This window comes from Phodopus roborovskii, unplaced genomic scaffold (assembly GCF_943737965.1).
Source record: "Phodopus roborovskii unplaced genomic scaffold, PHOROB, whole genome shotgun sequence".
In the NCBI taxonomy this organism is placed as follows: Eukaryota; Metazoa; Chordata; class Mammalia; order Rodentia; family Cricetidae; genus Phodopus; species Phodopus roborovskii.
Window position 1 is genome coordinate 32262556 of NW_026126571.1, and position 16615 is coordinate 32279170.

Sequence of the window (16615 nt, forward strand, 5' to 3'; positions counted from 1 at the left end):
GCTGGACCTGGCACTAGGGGGGGGGTAGGGGGGGGTGGAGGAGCAGAAGCAGGAGGATTGCTGCAAGACTCAGGCCAGTCAACTTGGGGCGTGAGACCTTGCTTCAAAAAACAAAACAAAATGCAACTTTACAGCTTTCCTTTGACATTTTTATCAGAATTACCACAATACCCACTCTTTCATTTTGGTGGCATTATTAATAAAAGGAAAGGTGGCTTTGCGTATGTAACATGGAGGGCAAATTGCTCTGAATGAGAGCTGTTAACCTAGTGTTTTTCACAGAAAAAAAAACTGCACATAAGCAGATAGGAAATTTTCTTTGTCTTTCCTTACTGCATCAGCCATGTTAGGACAAATTAGTGGGTTTGGTTTTGCTTTTGTATTTTGAGACAGGGTTTCTACATAGCCTTGGCTGTCCTGAAACTCACTCTGTAAATCAGGCTGGCCTGGACTCTAGAAATCCCTCTTGAGTGCTAGGGTTAAAGACATTCATTTCTATACCTGGCACAAAATTATTATTTTAAAATAAATGTTGCCGGGCATTGGTGGTGTATACCTTGATCCCAGCACTTGGGAGCCAGAGGCAGGTGGATTTCTGTGAGTTTGAGACCAGCCTGGTCTACAGAGCGAATTTCAGGACAGGCTCCAAAGCATACAGAGAAACCATACCTCAAAAAATAAAAATAAGTTAATGTTTGTAACACAAGTAACCTGCATTAACTTAAAATGTTGTGTTTTGCCAGGTGGAGGTGGCGGCCGACGCCTTTGACCCCAGCACTTGGGAGGCAGAGGCAGGCGGATCTCTGTGAACTTGAGGCCATTCTGGGCTATAGAGCGAGTTCCAGGACATCCAGAGCTAGAGAAACACTGCCTTTAAAAAATTGAAATAATACATACTTTAATAGTCATAGAAAACAAATGCATGTCAATAACTAATAAAGTTAAACTAAGCTTAAAAAAATCAGTAAGGTGTAGTAGGGGTATAGTCATATAGGAAGAGTATTTTTAACTAAAAAATATATAATTTGCATAGTTCTAATTATGAACTTCAGCATTTATTTTTCTAGTCAACCATGATAAACACAAATACTAAATAAACAATTTTGAGCTAGGGATATCACTCAAAAGTGAAGAAGTTGCCTAGCATGTGCAAGTTCCTGGATTCAGTCCCCCCCCCCCCCATACACACACACACACTTTAAAATTCAGGTTGTTTATATGCTTTAACTTAGTAATACTTCAGTTTAGGCTTTATTCTATGAAAGTAAATACATAAAGTTTACAGAAAATAACAGTGCATATATGACCCGAATATGATGTAATTATGCAGTTTACCCCAATGTGAGTTTACTTCCTTATATTGATCTGAAAAAATGGCCATGACACATTAAGTGAATGAAGTTTCACACTGATTTGGTTTCATGTTTGTGAAGAACATGCCATCCCATACATACAAGACGTATATTTTGAAGATATGTTCAAGATGGATATAGTAGTGATTGCAGAGCATAGATTAGGGAAACAAATACTTTTGTTTATTTATTTAATTAAATTTTTCCTTTATTTTTTGTTTTATGTATGTGAGTCTTTTGTCTGCGTGTGTGTCTGTGCACCGTGTGTGCAGTGATTGTGGAAGCAGAAGAGGGCATTAGGTTTCCTGGGACTGGAGTTAAAGATGGTTGTGAACTACTATGGGGGAGCTGGGAATTAAACCTGGATCCTCAGGAAGAGCATCCAGTGCTCTTGACTGCTGAGCCATCTTTCCAGCCCACAAACCACTCCCCCCTCCCCCTACTGAGACTATGGTCTCATTGCACAGTCCTGGCTGTCCTGGAATTCACTCTATAGACCAAGCTGGCCTCAAACTCACAAGGATCCACCTGCCTTTGCAAATCACTTTTGTGGAAGAGACTGCTGAGTCAAAAAACAGCTGTTCACTATGTGAATCTCAAATGATGATGAGAATGAACTGGAGTCACTTGTAGCAATCATAACTGTATCTGTATAATGTCTTCACTTCAGTTTCCACTGACTTTTGAAGATGTGGACATTTATTTCTCTGAGCAAGAGTGGCAGTATTTAGAAGCATGTCAGAAGGAACTTTACAAGCATGTCATGAGAACCAATTATGAGACTCTTGTCTCTCTAGGTAAGGAGCTTTCAACTTCTGGGGTGAGACTTGCAACTGGATCTTTTGAGAGCCCCTAAGTTACTTGATACTCCAGTTAGGTAGCAAGGTTGCTTAGGTACTAACCCAGAAAGGCTTTTTATCTCTTTGTTGTTGTTGTTAATAATAAAGTACACATTACCCTTCTTTACTCAGGACAGTATTTAAGACGACATGTGATGTCACATAGTCAGAGGTAGTTAAGGCATATGTTAAAATGTTGACCATTATAATTTACTCTGAAATTGCTTAATTTTCCACCAGGAAGCACACCTGCCTCATGCCCATAAAGTACCTGTATGCCTTCTTGCAGTTTTATAGTGGGGTTAACAACAGCAAGAAACTAATGGTCTTCCATGTGGTATAGTCAAAAAGAGTGCATACTCTGTATAGGAGAATGTGTACTTTTTCCTTTGGCTCTATCATCATCATCATCATCATCATCATCACCACCACCATCCTCACACTCATCCCACCTCTTCCTGTGTGTGATTCTGGAGATAACATCCAGGTCTTTGCCTGTGCTAGGCAAGGGCTTTACCACTTACACCTCCTTTATAGTTTGTATTTTTCTTGCTGTTTAACAGTTTGTTTTTTTTTTTTTTTTTTTTGAAACAAGGTCTCACATACTGTATAGCTGAGGCTGGCTTAGAACTCACTCTGTAGACCAACGCGCCCTCTAACTCACAAAGGACTCTTTGATTTGAGCACTGGGATTAAAGGTGTGTAGCACACACCTTTATATAGTACACCCTCGTAGGATATGCTGAAGAGGCAAAGGCAGAAGGATTATAAATTCAAGGCTAGCCTTGGCTACACATTTGTGGGCATTGTGGTTCACATTTGGGATCCAGAGGCATGTGCATCCCTGTGAATTTGAGGCCATCCTGGTCTATGTAATGAATTCCAGGACATGATGGGCTACAAAGAGATGAAGAAAAAAATAAATAAAAGTGGGAACCATATGCCTTGTTGGTTTTTCTTATTTATCAAATGAATTTTTAAATAAGTCTGGAGCTGGAGACATGACTCAGTAGGTCAGTAGGGAAAGCACTTGCCTTGGCAGCATGGAAATCTAAATTTGTGTCCTCAGAACCCACAAAAAAAAAAAAAAAAAAAAAAAAAAAAGATGGGTACAATGGCACATGCCTATTTATAATCCTTTCCATAGACCAGGTGAAAGGTCAAGACAGGTGGATCCCTAGAAGATTGAAGGCCATCTACCCTGACCTACATGACAAAACGTTTCAGGCTAATGACAGATCCTGTCTCAAAATTTAAAAGCTGGAATGTAACAGGTCTTTGTTTGGACTGCTGGCTCCCAAATAATGACACAGAGACTTTTTATTAATTATGAAAGCCTAGCCTTAGCTTAGGTGTGTTCTCAACTAGCTCTTAAAACTTAAAATAGTCCACTTATATTAATCTACATTCTGCTTCATGGCTCATTACCTTTCCTCAGTACCATATGTCTAATTTCCTCCAAGTTTGGTTGATGAATTTCCTGTCTCAGACTCTTTCTCAGAGTTCCTATCTGTGCTCAGAAGCCCCGCCTATCCTCTCCTGCCTAGCTATCAGCCATTCAGCTCTTTATGAAACCAATCAGGATGTCTTAGGTGAGGATGGGCAGAGACGTATGTTCACAGAGTTTACAAAAAGATTATCCCAGCAGTGGAAGGTGTCCTAAAAGCCAATACCCACGTTTGTCCTTTGACTTCCACATACATGTCATGTACCCACTACATACACACATACAAAATCATGCATAAAAATTAGCCTGTTCAAAAGGAGTCAAGACCATGATGGGGAAACCCACAGAATCAACTAACCCAAGCTAGTAAGAGATCACTGATTCCACACTGCTAACTAGAGAACCAGCATAGGCAGCGGGACTTTGTGGAGCTCAGCCTAGACAGACATGTGGTGGGGTGGTGGTGTGCTTTGGTCCTGCCTCAAAGAGGTAATGGGACAGACTTAGTTGACATCCTAGGGGAGGTCTTATCCTCTCCAAGGATCAGATGGGAGGGACAGACTTAGTTGACATCCTAGGGGAGGTCTTATCCTCTCCAAGGATCAGATGGGAGGTGAAATGGGGTGAGGGTGCATGAGGACAGGAGGGGAGGGAAATGGGATTGGAATGTATAAAATACATTTAAAAAGATAAAAATTAAAAAAAAATTAGCCTGTCAGTTAAGCATAAAAGACAAAAGGCTCCTGTTTCTTTTTTCTTTCTTTCTTTCTTTCTTTCTTTCTTTCTTTCTTTCTTTTTGATGTATGTGTACAAATGTTTGCTGCATGTATGTCTGTGCACCACGTGTGTCTGGTGCCTAAGGAGGCAAGAAGAAGGTGTTGCTGTCCCTGGAACTGGAGTTACAGGTGATTTTGAACCACTGTGTACGTACTAGAGATTGAACTGTTGTCTTCTGGAAGAGCAGCCAGTGCTCTTAACGACTGAGACATTACGCTACCTCCAAAGCAGAAACTTTACCATTTCTGTTTTCATTGGTAAACAGTTCCTTTGCACTAAATATGGTAGCACTCATTTCTTGGTTTAGTAGCTTAATTAAGTAGATGATCAATTAATTTGAAAAATAAAATATTTCCTTACTTATACTATCCCTCCTTTATTTTTCACCTTCCCAGTTTTTGATAGGTTTTTTATGTGTATCTATTGGATAGTTTTATAATTGAAAATAATATATTTAAATGTCTAGATTATATCCTATTAACTTTTTTTGCCAGGATAATTTTAATTTTATTATTATTATCCTATGTGTATAAATGTTTTGTCTACATGTTTGTCTGTATACACGTGCACATGGTGCACACAGAGACAAGAAAAGGGTGTTTGATCCCCTAGAATGGGAATTACAGATGGTTATGGGTTGCCATTGAATACTAGGACCTGAACTCCAGTCCTCTGAAAGAGCAGCAAGTACTCTTAACCTCTGAACCATTTCTCCTGTCCATAGATTAATTTTAAAAGGATTTGCAGAGATTACGTTTAATTCACTATTAATTCTTTTCTTTTTCTTTTCTCCTCCCCCCTTTTATTGAAGATATGTGGGGGGTTTTTGTTTGTTTGTTTGTTTTTTGCAGACAGGGTCTCTCTGTGCTCTGGTTGCCCTGGAACTCACTCTGTAGACCAGGCTAGCCTTGAATTCACAAAGATCCACCTACCTCTGCCTCCTGAGTGCTGGGATTAAAGGCGTGTGCCATCACTGATTGGCAGATTCTTTTTTATGCACATGTTGATTACAGTTTTCTTCCTATCTGGATCAATGTCCTTTCCGTCTCTCATTAAAAAAAGAAGAACAAGAAGAACAAGAACAGCCTTCTAAGGGATAATAATAAAATATACATGTTCTACTAACTTTATATCATGTAACTGTGTTTAAAGATGAGGTAATTCCTTTGACATTCTCATCCATGTCTCCTGCTTATCCATGACAGCCACATCTACTTTCTATTATAAAGTTTCTGACACATATTCTTTCATCATAGTTAAGTTTTCTAGGTTCTATCTATGGATTATTCCTAAAACATGTAACCCATGACATTGTTTTTATTTTATACAAGAACCAGTTAAAGCAATTGAACTGATAGAGAAAGAAATATAATCTACACTGACAGCCCTGGGCCATCCCCAAATATGCCTCCAAGGCATTAGGCTCAAATGAGCCTAATTTTTTATTATACTCTTCAGTTATTAAAAATCATGTTTCATTTTAATTTGCTTCACTATTAGGCAATGACCTGTTGTGAATTTGATTTCTAATTGCTTTCTCCTTTACTCATGCTTTTATTTATCCCTCAGATTATCCATCCTCTTTGTCATATATACCTTTATGCCTCTGTCAGTTTGCTTCAAAATAATCTATATATTCAAAACAGTTCCACTCAAAGTCCAAGAATGACTTCTCATGGTCTATAAGCTGATCATAAGAAGCACAGAACAAAGGGCCAAGAGCAACCAAGGCAGTTTTTTTTTTTCTTTTGTAAGATGGAAGGTGGTAAGATAGATACTAAGCCTATGTTAGAGATAGGAAAATATCTGGCAGGACTCACATGACCAACATATGTTGCAAATGAGATAATAAAACTCCATAACCACTTGGAAAAGCAAGTTGGGAATATGTGGTAAAGTTGACACACATAGTTATATAGCAGCTCACTTTAATGAATATCAGTATCTATGATATTCTTTTTTTTTAATTTTATGTGTTCATGAATATGTTGTCTCTGGAGCTATAGTCATTTGTGAGCTGCTGTTTGGGTGCTAGGAACTGAGCCTGGGTCTTCTGGAAGAGCAGATCTCTGTGAGTTTGAGGCCAGCCTGAACTATGTAATAAGACATCATTAAAAGCAATTGCCCTTTTGTTTTTGAATGAAATAAAACACCATTAAATATGTGGAGAATATGAAAACTAGCACAATTGGTATAACATGCCCTGATAGATGGGTAAGTCTATTTGTTGACATCTCATATATTGTTCCAGAAGTAGATTTTGAGAAATTTTAAAATGACATGCTTTATAACACTCAAGCCAAACTACCCTGTCTGACTTCTCTGTACAGATAATGGACATCCAAAACCAGAACTAATATCCTGGATTGAACTTGGGAGAGAGCTCTTTGTCATCTGGGGAGAAAAGCAGAACCTAGAGAAAGGGATTTGCTTCTCTACAGACGATGTGCACTTTCATCTAGTTATTGAGGAATGGTTATTTGAGAGTGAGTATTAAGAATCTAGTGTCCTAAAATGGATGATCGGAGCTCAGAGTTGGCCTCATCAGCATAGTGAGTTCAAGTCTGAACTACATGAGACACTGTCTCAAAAAAGAAAGGAAGAAAGGAAAAGAAACCATGGTCTTAACCTAAACACATCACATTCAGATTTCCTTCCTTCCTTTCTTTCTTTCTTTTTTTTTTTTTTTTTTTCTTCTCTGATCTTTTCTTCCTTTTTTTTTTTTTTTTTGGCCTGAGTCTTGTTGTGTATATTTTAGAGAAAGGTAGTAAAGCATAGGTATGTGAACTTTGAAGCCTGAATCTGATCTCCCCTTTTGTAGTTGACTGTCATAGTTACTTTTCTATTGTTGGTCAAAACACCATGACCCAGACAGTGAATAAAAGAAGGCATTTAATTGGGGCAGATGGTTGCAGTAGCTTAGGCCATCATGGCAGGGAGCACAGCAGCAGGCAGGTCTGCCGCTGGGGCAGTAACTGAGAACTTACATCTCATCCACAAGCAGAGGCAGAGAAAGCCAACTAGGAATGGCATGGACTTTGGAAATCTCAAAGCCTAGTGACACAACTCCTCCAATAAGGCCACACCTCTTAATCCTTGCCAAACAGTTCTAACAATTAAGGACCCCATATAAAAACATGAGTCTGTCAGGTCATTCTCATTCAAACTAGCACAGTGACTTTGGGCCAGTTAGTAGTATTTAAACTCCTTATGTATAAAATGGAGTAAATCCAAGAACCTATAGTATAGTGTTAGAAAGGAATAATCTGTATAGTGCTGAAGTAGTTATTAATGGAAGCTGTTTTCACTAATGGATTGGAAAGAACAAGGCTGAGACTGGCTTTCCCTGTCTTTGTGATCAAAGCAGTCTTTGAGTGGTGAACCCCTATAGTATCAAAAGAGAAGTTACATACTACCAATATACCATGGTGTGGTATAATAATTACTATTCCAAAAGTGAAGAATGGGGGGTATAGCAAGAAAATAGAAGACCAAAGCAAGACCCATATCCAGCAGGGCAAATCAAACCCTACAGCTCTATCATATATATATATTATAATTATTAATATATATATTAATTATGATATAGTCATTTGGGCTCCATTGGCCTGGGGCAGCTCCATCTCTCTAGCTCCGCCTCTGTAGTACATATTAAGCTCTCTCTTGGGCCAGCTCCAGTTTGTTTCTGCAATTTTCCCGAGTTGTGGCATTTCTAACATTCTTGGGCTTTACCTTCCTAGTTTCATACAGTGACCTCTCAGACTCCGTACAGGAAATCTGACCCTGCCACAGATTGTCTGACCTCAGTAGCTTTGCAGAAGTGTGTGAGGCAAACCTTTATCACCCCCTTTATTCCTACATTATTCATGATGACAAAAACCAGTAACACATGAAGAACACTGCCAAGTTCTGTTGCCAACTTGAGATGTAGCCTGGCCCCTCTTGACCACATTTACAACACCTTCTGTGTGATGACCATGTTTCTGTTGGCATTCTGGTCTGCCAAATTCCCAGCAGAATGGCCTGTTAAGCTCTGCTTATGTCATTCTATGGCTTCACTTGTCTGAAACTCCATTCTCTTCCACATTTCCTCCTACAAACCAAATCTATGTGGTCAGATTTATCACAGCAATGACCCCAATCATCAGTGCCAGTTTTCTGTATTTGTTACCTTTCTAGTTGTTGTGATTAAATACCTTACAAATAGCAAGTTAAGAAATGAAGGGTTTATCTTGACTCTTGGTTTGTAGGGATACAGTCCATCATGTGGGGGGAAGACCATGGTGGCAAGAATGTTTAGTCTCTGATCACATTGCACCTATAGTCAGGAAACAGAGATAGGTGAATGCCTGCACTCAGTTCTTTCTTTCTCTTTCATATTATTAAATCTAGGACCCCATCCCATGAAATTGTGCCATCCATATTCAGGGTGATCCTTCCTTGGTTAAACCTCTCAGAAATCCCCCACATATATCCAGAGGTGTATTTCAATGGTGATTCTAAACAATAAAGAATCACCATCACAGACAGGGACAAAGAACCACAAAGATAGCATGTATCTGTGGTGTTTGTTAGGGCTGTGTCAGGGTCTCAGTGCCGCTTTTACATTCTGATTCTAAGATGTTGAATGTTCCTGCAGACTGGTTAACAGTTATGGAAGAAGCAGTGTATCAGGTACCATATTAACTCACTCACAACCCTCCTTATGTGCTTTTTTCCTATTTTTTTTTAAATTTATGTATATGGATGTTTTGTTTGCACACCAGAAAAGGGCATCAGGGCTCATGGAGCTACAGCTATAGATAGTTGTGAGCCCTCCGTGTGGGTGCTGAGAATTGAACTCACAACCTCTAGAAGAGCAGTCAGTGCTCTTAACCACTGAGCCATCTCTCCAGCCCCTTAGACTTATTTGTCTGTTTTATACATATGTATTGTCCTGTTTTTATTTATTTTTATTAGGCCAGGCATGGTGGTGCATGCCTTTAATACCAACACTTGAGAGAGAGAGACAGGCAAATCTCTCTGAATTTGAATCTGGCCAACACTATATGGCAAGTTCCAGGCCAGCCTGGGCTACATAGAAATACCATGTCTCAAAAAGAAATTAATAATTTATTTTATTATTTATGTGCATGGTATGTATGTCTGTGAGTTTATGTGATCTGTGTGCATGCAGTGCCAACAAAGGCCAGAAGTTGGAGTTGAATCTTCTGGAATTAGAATCATCAAGTGGGTTCTGGGAATAGAACTTGGGCCTTCTGCAAGAGCAGTCACCATTCTTAAATCACCTATCCATCTCTTCTGCCCTGTTTCCCTGTTTTTACACCACAAAGAGCCCCAAACCAGAAGCAATCAGCCTGGCAAGGTTTGCACAGCGGGCAGATGGGATTCATACCTATCTAGTCTGTTTCTAGGCCTTAGACCCTACCTTTGAGATTTATATTTTCATCTTCTCACTTTAGTCATAACCGAGATCTGCTCAGTGTAGTTTCTGCAAATGGTGACCAAACTCATTTTGGTCATTAAGTAGAACCACATACCGTGTTTTGTAGTTTAGTGGGAGCAGGATGCTCCAACCACCACAGTTGACTGTTTCATGGATTACTTTACTGGTGATGGCTCGGTCATGTCATAGACAAAACATACTTAATTCTTGTTTCAGGTAGTCAGCAAGCTGTGAAGTCAAGAGAAACCACATGCCACCTTCAGTTAAATCTTGAAAGTCAGCATTCCTTTGGGCTTGTTTTAGGAGAAAAGGAAGCTGTTTCCTTTAAGCATGACCAAGGTGCCAGTCTTGTAAATGCACAGATATGCAGCCTTGGGACTCTAGTTTCAACAGTACAAAGTTCCAATGAAGCTGCCCAGAGAAAAGGACTCTTGAGTCACAGAACTCTGGATCTCCCTGGCTTGCAAAAAGTTCCCTCTTGGCAGAGTACCCAACCCTTTTGTTCTGTCTGTGGGAAAAACTCTTGGAAGCACCAAAAGGGATACCCCAAGAACCCATCATGTAAGGTCTGGTAGATGTTCAGCAGGCAGACTGATGCACAACAGCAGGAGAACTTCGCATGTCCTGAATGCGGGAGGAGCTTCTGCATGAAGCAGTATTTGGTGGGACTTCTGGATGCTCATACAAGGAAGACCCCACTTTAGTGCCCTGCATGCAGTATGTGTTCCCACCATGATCTCAAGCACAGTTCTTCCCAGAATCCCAAATATGACAAGGGCTCCCCAATGGATAGCAATGTTCACCAATGCCAGCAGAGCCAAGAGAGGCCAGCCTCCTGGAAGGAAGACACCATCATTCCCTCAAGACAAAAGCCAGGTCCCAGCCTGGACTGCTGCCACAAGGGTAGCAAGCTGAAGGCCCTGCAGTGTGGCTGCTGTCTAGGTGAAGACAGACCCTGCTCATACACAGAATATGGTAGTTGCTTTCTTTCACAGTCTAAGCAGACCAGCCTTTGCAAGGCACACACAGGAGAAAAATCTTTTCAATGTCCCAACAGCAACACCTGCCTCTGTCCGAGAGACCTGCAAAATGTCGACCAGCATGTGCATAGAGGGGAAAGAACATTCTCCCATAGAAAGTGTGGTCAGGGCTTCATCAGGCATTGCAAACTCACAGACTATACCCAAGACCTCAGCCTGGTGAAATGTTTCTGGTGTGCCCAATGTGAAAGGAAATTCAGCCAAAAGAAACCATTGCTGAGGCACCAGCAGCTTCACCCAGAGGAAAAGCCATTTCAATGCACAACGTGTGGGTTATGCTTCCATCTGAAAAGCTGATTGAGAGCCCACCAACTGCCGCATGGTGGAGAAAGGCCATTCTCCTGCAGCAAGTGTGGCCGAGGCTTCATGCATCAGTGCAAGCTCCGTGAGCATCTCCGAGTACACAGCGGAGAGAGGCCCTTTCAGTGTCCTGAGTGCCGCAAGAGCTTCTGCTTGAAGGGCATCTTGAAGGCCCACCAGCATACTCACAGCAAGGAGAGGCCATTCTCTTGTGCGGAGTGTGGCAAAGGCTTTACCAGACAGTCTAAGCTCATAGAGCATTTCCGTGTCTAGAGTCCAGTGTCTAGAGTGTGACAGGAGTTTTCGCCTAAATGGGCAGCTGCTTAGTCATCAGTGCCTACACACAGGAGAGAGACCCTTCCAGTGCCCAGAGTGTGGCAAGAGCTATCGTGTGAAGGCTGACATGAAGGCACACCGGCTGCTGCACAGTGGGCAAATGCCAGTGTGGGAAGGGCTTTGCCAAACAGTCTAAACTCATGGAACACATGAGAACACACACAGGAGAGAAGCCTTTTCAGTGTCCTGAGTGTGATAAGAGTTTCCAATTGAAGGCTCAGCTGCTCAGCCACCAAAGCCTGCATACAGGCAAGAGACCTTTCCACTGCCCTGAATGTGATAAAAACTTCCGGGAAAGGGTCACATGCTGAGGCACCAGCGCATCCACAGGCCTGAGAGGCCCTTTGCCTGTGGAGACTGTGGGAAAGGTTTCATTTATAAGTCCAAACTAGCTGAGCACATTAGAGTACATACAAAATCCTGTCAGGTTCCACATGAGCCTGACATGAAGAAAAGGCTTGGCCAACTGTTTGCAATGATAGAGGCTGACTGGAGTTGAGGTATATGGGACATCAAAGGTGTGAGCAGAGCTTAATTGCCAGGGTAGCCTGAAGAATGGAGGCTAAACCCACTGCAAAGCATGTTTTAGGAAAAAGGAGCTCTACATTGATCAAAAAATAATACAAATTAAAAATGGGAAACTAATAAGAATTTTCTTTTGAAATACAAATTAATATTTTCTCTCCCTTGGTAAAAAGAGGTATTTGTTCTTCCTACTGACTTAGGTGGTTTTCACCTAAGTGCAGTTAGCTCAAAAGTGCTCTTAATCCAGTACCACTGTCAAGCTTAAAAAGGGCAGTCTGTTTAATATCAAATCTATTCTTTTGTTCTTTTTTTTAGAGTATGGCTCTAAACAGTTAAATCCAGCAAATTTTATTTCTGTTGTGATATACTTTTGAACTTACTTTGGACTCACTTATTTTTAAACCGAAAGCAATAAGATGATTTTTCTGAATTTCCTGTGAGTGCTGAAGTGTCTCATTGGTGATTATTGAGTTGAAGGAAAAAAACAAAACAAAACAAAACAAAAAAACAAAAACAAAGAAACAAAAAAAAAAAAAAAGCAAAGGTGTTGAGAGGTTTGGATACAGATCAGCGGTTGAGTCAGTGCATAGACATTTGTGAGTTCCAGAATGGAGATGCTATTTGAAACAAAAATGATGTTCTCAAGAATGAACTGATTAAAGTTTATGCAGAAAACAAAACAGATATCACAATATATGAATGATTTATACTCTTAAATCTTTTCTCAAATCTTTTCAAACTATAGAAATCAGATCAGAAAGGGTTTTTTTGTTTTTGTTTTTGTTTTTTGTTTTTTGTTTTTGTAAATTTCAAACTCTAATGTTACAGAGAAGGAAACAAAGCCATCATACATTCTCCCCCACAGCCTCAGGCTCAGTTGGTGATTGTATTGAGGTCCCCCATCATACCTGCCCAGCAGATTCTCACTAGACCAGTCTGGCCTCAACTCACAGAGATCTACTGCCTCTGTCCCCCAAGTTCTAGGATTAAAGGCATGGGCTATCATGTAGAGCTCACTGGACTTTTTAGAGGTCTCATTCAAAGGCAGGGATTTCTTGCAATACACTTAATTGAAAATCGGGAAATTCATGTGATGATCTGTCGATAATAAATACCTCAAACCCAACCCAACCCTACTACCTAACTAGCTAATTACAGAAGGGAGAGAAAGAGGATTGCTTTTTCAACTATAAAAGAATAGCACCAGGGGAAAAGAATGGACAACACCAAATGCTCAGTTTGAAAATCACAGGCACGGTACCAGCAGCATCTTGGATGAGATCAAAAGGTGGATAAGAAGGGAATGTTCAGATAAGGAAGATAGGTCAGTGATTAGTGAATTGTGATTTGGGAGACAAATGTTTTAGGGACAAAATGGAAACTTCTATCAGCTTGAATGCAATTCCTTGCCTCACTCTTTATCAAGACAGGTTTTTGTTATTGTTTGTTTGTGTTTTGTTTGTTTTAGAGACAGGGTTTCTCTGTGTAGCTTTATAGACCAGGCTGGCCTCGTACGCACAGAGCTCTCTCTGCCTACCTCTGCCTCCCAAGTGTTGGAATTAAAGGTGTACACCACCACCTCCTGCTGTTCGTTTTTTGTTTGTTTGTTTGTTTTGTTTTGTTTTGTTGTTTTTAAAATTATTTTATGTGTATGGGTGTTATACCTGCATGATGTCTGTGTACAATGTGCATGAATGGTGCCCACAGAGGCCAGAATAGAGTGTGTAGTGTGCTCTAGATCTGGAGTTATGGACTGCTGTGAGCTGTCATGTGCGGGCTGGGATTCAAACCCAGATCCTCTACAAGGACAGCAAGTGTTCTTAACTGGTGAGCCATTTCTCCAGCCCCCTTTATTGGTGTAGTATTTACTTATTCGTATTTACTTATTCATCTGTATGTGTTCATGTGTGAAGGCCAATTCATGTGCCGTGGTACTTTGTATAGAGTTGAGAGGACAACCTTTGGTGTCCATCCTATTTTTCTACCTTGTTTAGGAAGGGCCTCTTTTTGTTTGTCTCTGTGCTGTGTACTCCAAGTGAGTAGGCCCTAGGGCTTTAGGATTGACCCGTCTCTGCCTTGTACCTCACAATGCAAATGCTGGGATTACAGACATGTACCACGGTGTCCAGCATTTTATTTTAAAATTATTTATTTAATTATGTGTATGTATATGGATTTGTTCAACTGAGTGCTTGTGCACTGGAGGCCAGACTCATGGAATCCCCCTAGATGTAGAGTTACCGGTGGTGAACCAGCAGAATATACTCTTACCACAACCCCTGGGCCATCTCTCCAGAACTGCATGCAGTTTTGCTGATCCAAACAGAGACCAACTGCTAAACCATCTGCCCAGTCCAGAAGTCTGGCCTCTAAAATTCTTCCTCAAATAGAATAAAATATTACAAAATGTATACAGTATTGTACATCAAAAGCTACTTGGCACACAGGTTATTTTTTTAATAGATTTGAAGTGAAGAAATAAAGTGGTAGAATCCAAATTCAGTGTCATGCAATCTGACTCCAGAGCAGACTTAAAATTTGATAAACTTCTGTTTTTAATATAAAAGTATGCTTTTAAAATATTTTAATGCTTAATTTCTAAAGATTCCAACAGTGCTTATCATTTTAGTAGCAGCATCAAATACTTAGAATACTCTAGTATTTAATACCAATGAAATTTAAGGAGTATACTTTTCTTAAGGGGTTGGGATTATGGCATCATGGTAGTACACATATATGAGGACTTGGATTGGTCCCCAGCACAAACAAATTTAAGGATTAATTCAGCTGATAAGATTTTAAAAATTAGTGGTCAGTACCCTAGGCATAATAAGGAAAAACTGAGCCAACTCTCCATTTCTACAAACGTAGAAATAGCTTAATAAGAGCAATCCTCTGCAAATAATAATAACACTTAGATTTGCCAACCCTGTGTAGAACGTCACTGGACATACCTAAATGTGAACCTTGCCCTATGACCTTAGCTATAGGAAAATGCAATTAAAATCAAATTTAGAATATTACTATATTCTAAAACATGATCATAGAATCTGAGTATGAAGAAGAATATAGTAGGCAGCCTCAGACAGCTTCTAAGCAGATAGTTCTGAGGGTAGGTCCCAGAACATATTTTAGTCTATAATTCTAAGTGGGTATGTCAAGAGAAAGTTAACTTCAGTGAAGTGATACTATGTTTATATATTTTATGTATATGGGTGTTTTATCTGCATGTACATCTGCATGCACATTTGCACACCAGAAAAAGGCATTAGATCACATGGGAGTACAATTATAGATGGTTGTGAGCCACCATGTGGGAGCTGGGAATTGAACTTAGGACCTCTGGAAAAGCCACCAGTGCTCTTAACCTCTGAGCCATTGCCATAGCCCTGAAGTGATACTATGTTACAAGTGAAGAATTAAAAAAAAAAGAAAAGTAGGGCCAGTCCTTGTGGCCCACCTTTTAATCCCAACCTTGGGAAGGCAGAGGGTGGCTAATTTATCAGTTCCACTACAGCCTGGTCTAAATAGCAAGTTCAAGACCAGCCAGGACTATGTAGTAAGATGTGTCTAAAACTCCAGAACAAACAGAAAACAAACCTGGGGTGGGAGAGATGGCCCAATGGTTAAGATCACTTACTACTCTTGCAAAAGATCTGAATTCCATTTCTAATACCCATGTTAGGTGGTTCACAAGTACCTAACTCCAGCCATAGAGGATCCAATACCATCTTCTGACCTTTGCAGGCACCTACACTCATGCACATATCTAATACCTACATAATGTAAGGATGGAAAAATTTAGTCTAATTCTCCCTAGACTCTGCCCCCTAGCAGTGAGTAGGCAAAAGGTCACATTCTTGACTGTTTACGACAGGGCAGTTTACCAACAGTGAGTGAACACAAGAAATGAGCCTTGTCACACTACCCAGAAGCCCTAGGGAAAGCAGGCTTAGATAGTTCAAATCAATTGGCCCACACTGGATGCTATGAGATGATTGGTTTGTGATGCGCAGGCTCTGTTGTAACCTTATAAAAGCTGTCTAAACCCTGTACCCAGGGTTCCCAGTCCTCTACCCCACATAGAGTATGGCTGTGGACCCCAGTGCACTGGAATATAAATGACCTCATGCTTTTGCATCAAGACGCTTTCATGAGTGATTGGGGGGGGCGCCTTTCCTGAGTTGGGGTGTGAGGGTCCACGCCCTCCGTGGGTCTTTCAATAACACATAACAGAACTCAGCTATTCTTTCATAAGACCTCAGTCTGATTTGCAGCACCCACTTGGTGGCTCATAACCATTTGTAACTACAGTTATGGGATTCCGAGTATCTTCTTTTGGCCCTTTCAAGCACCAGGCATGTAAGTAGTATATAGATATATATGCAAGCAAAACACCCATGCACACAAAGTAAAAATAGGGGCTAGAGAGATGGCTCAAATTCAGTTCATAGTACCCACACTTTAACTCCAAAAAAAAATCTGATGGCCTCTTACATTTGAAGACACCAGGCATACACATCCACATGGTAGACATGCATGCATGTAGGCAA

General features: G+C 40.5%; 1 long non-coding RNA gene across 1 annotated transcript; it reads left to right on the forward strand.

The window, feature by feature from the left end:
• Positions 1–1969: 1969 nt before the first annotated feature.
• On the forward strand, positions 1970–10202 carry LOC127235645 (uncharacterized). Its single transcript, XR_007835726.1, has 3 exons — positions 1970–2149; positions 6746–6901; positions 10078–10202. It is a non-coding gene; the product is annotated as an uncharacterized LOC127235645 (long non-coding RNA).
• The last annotated feature ends 6413 nt before the right edge of the window (positions 10203–16615 follow it).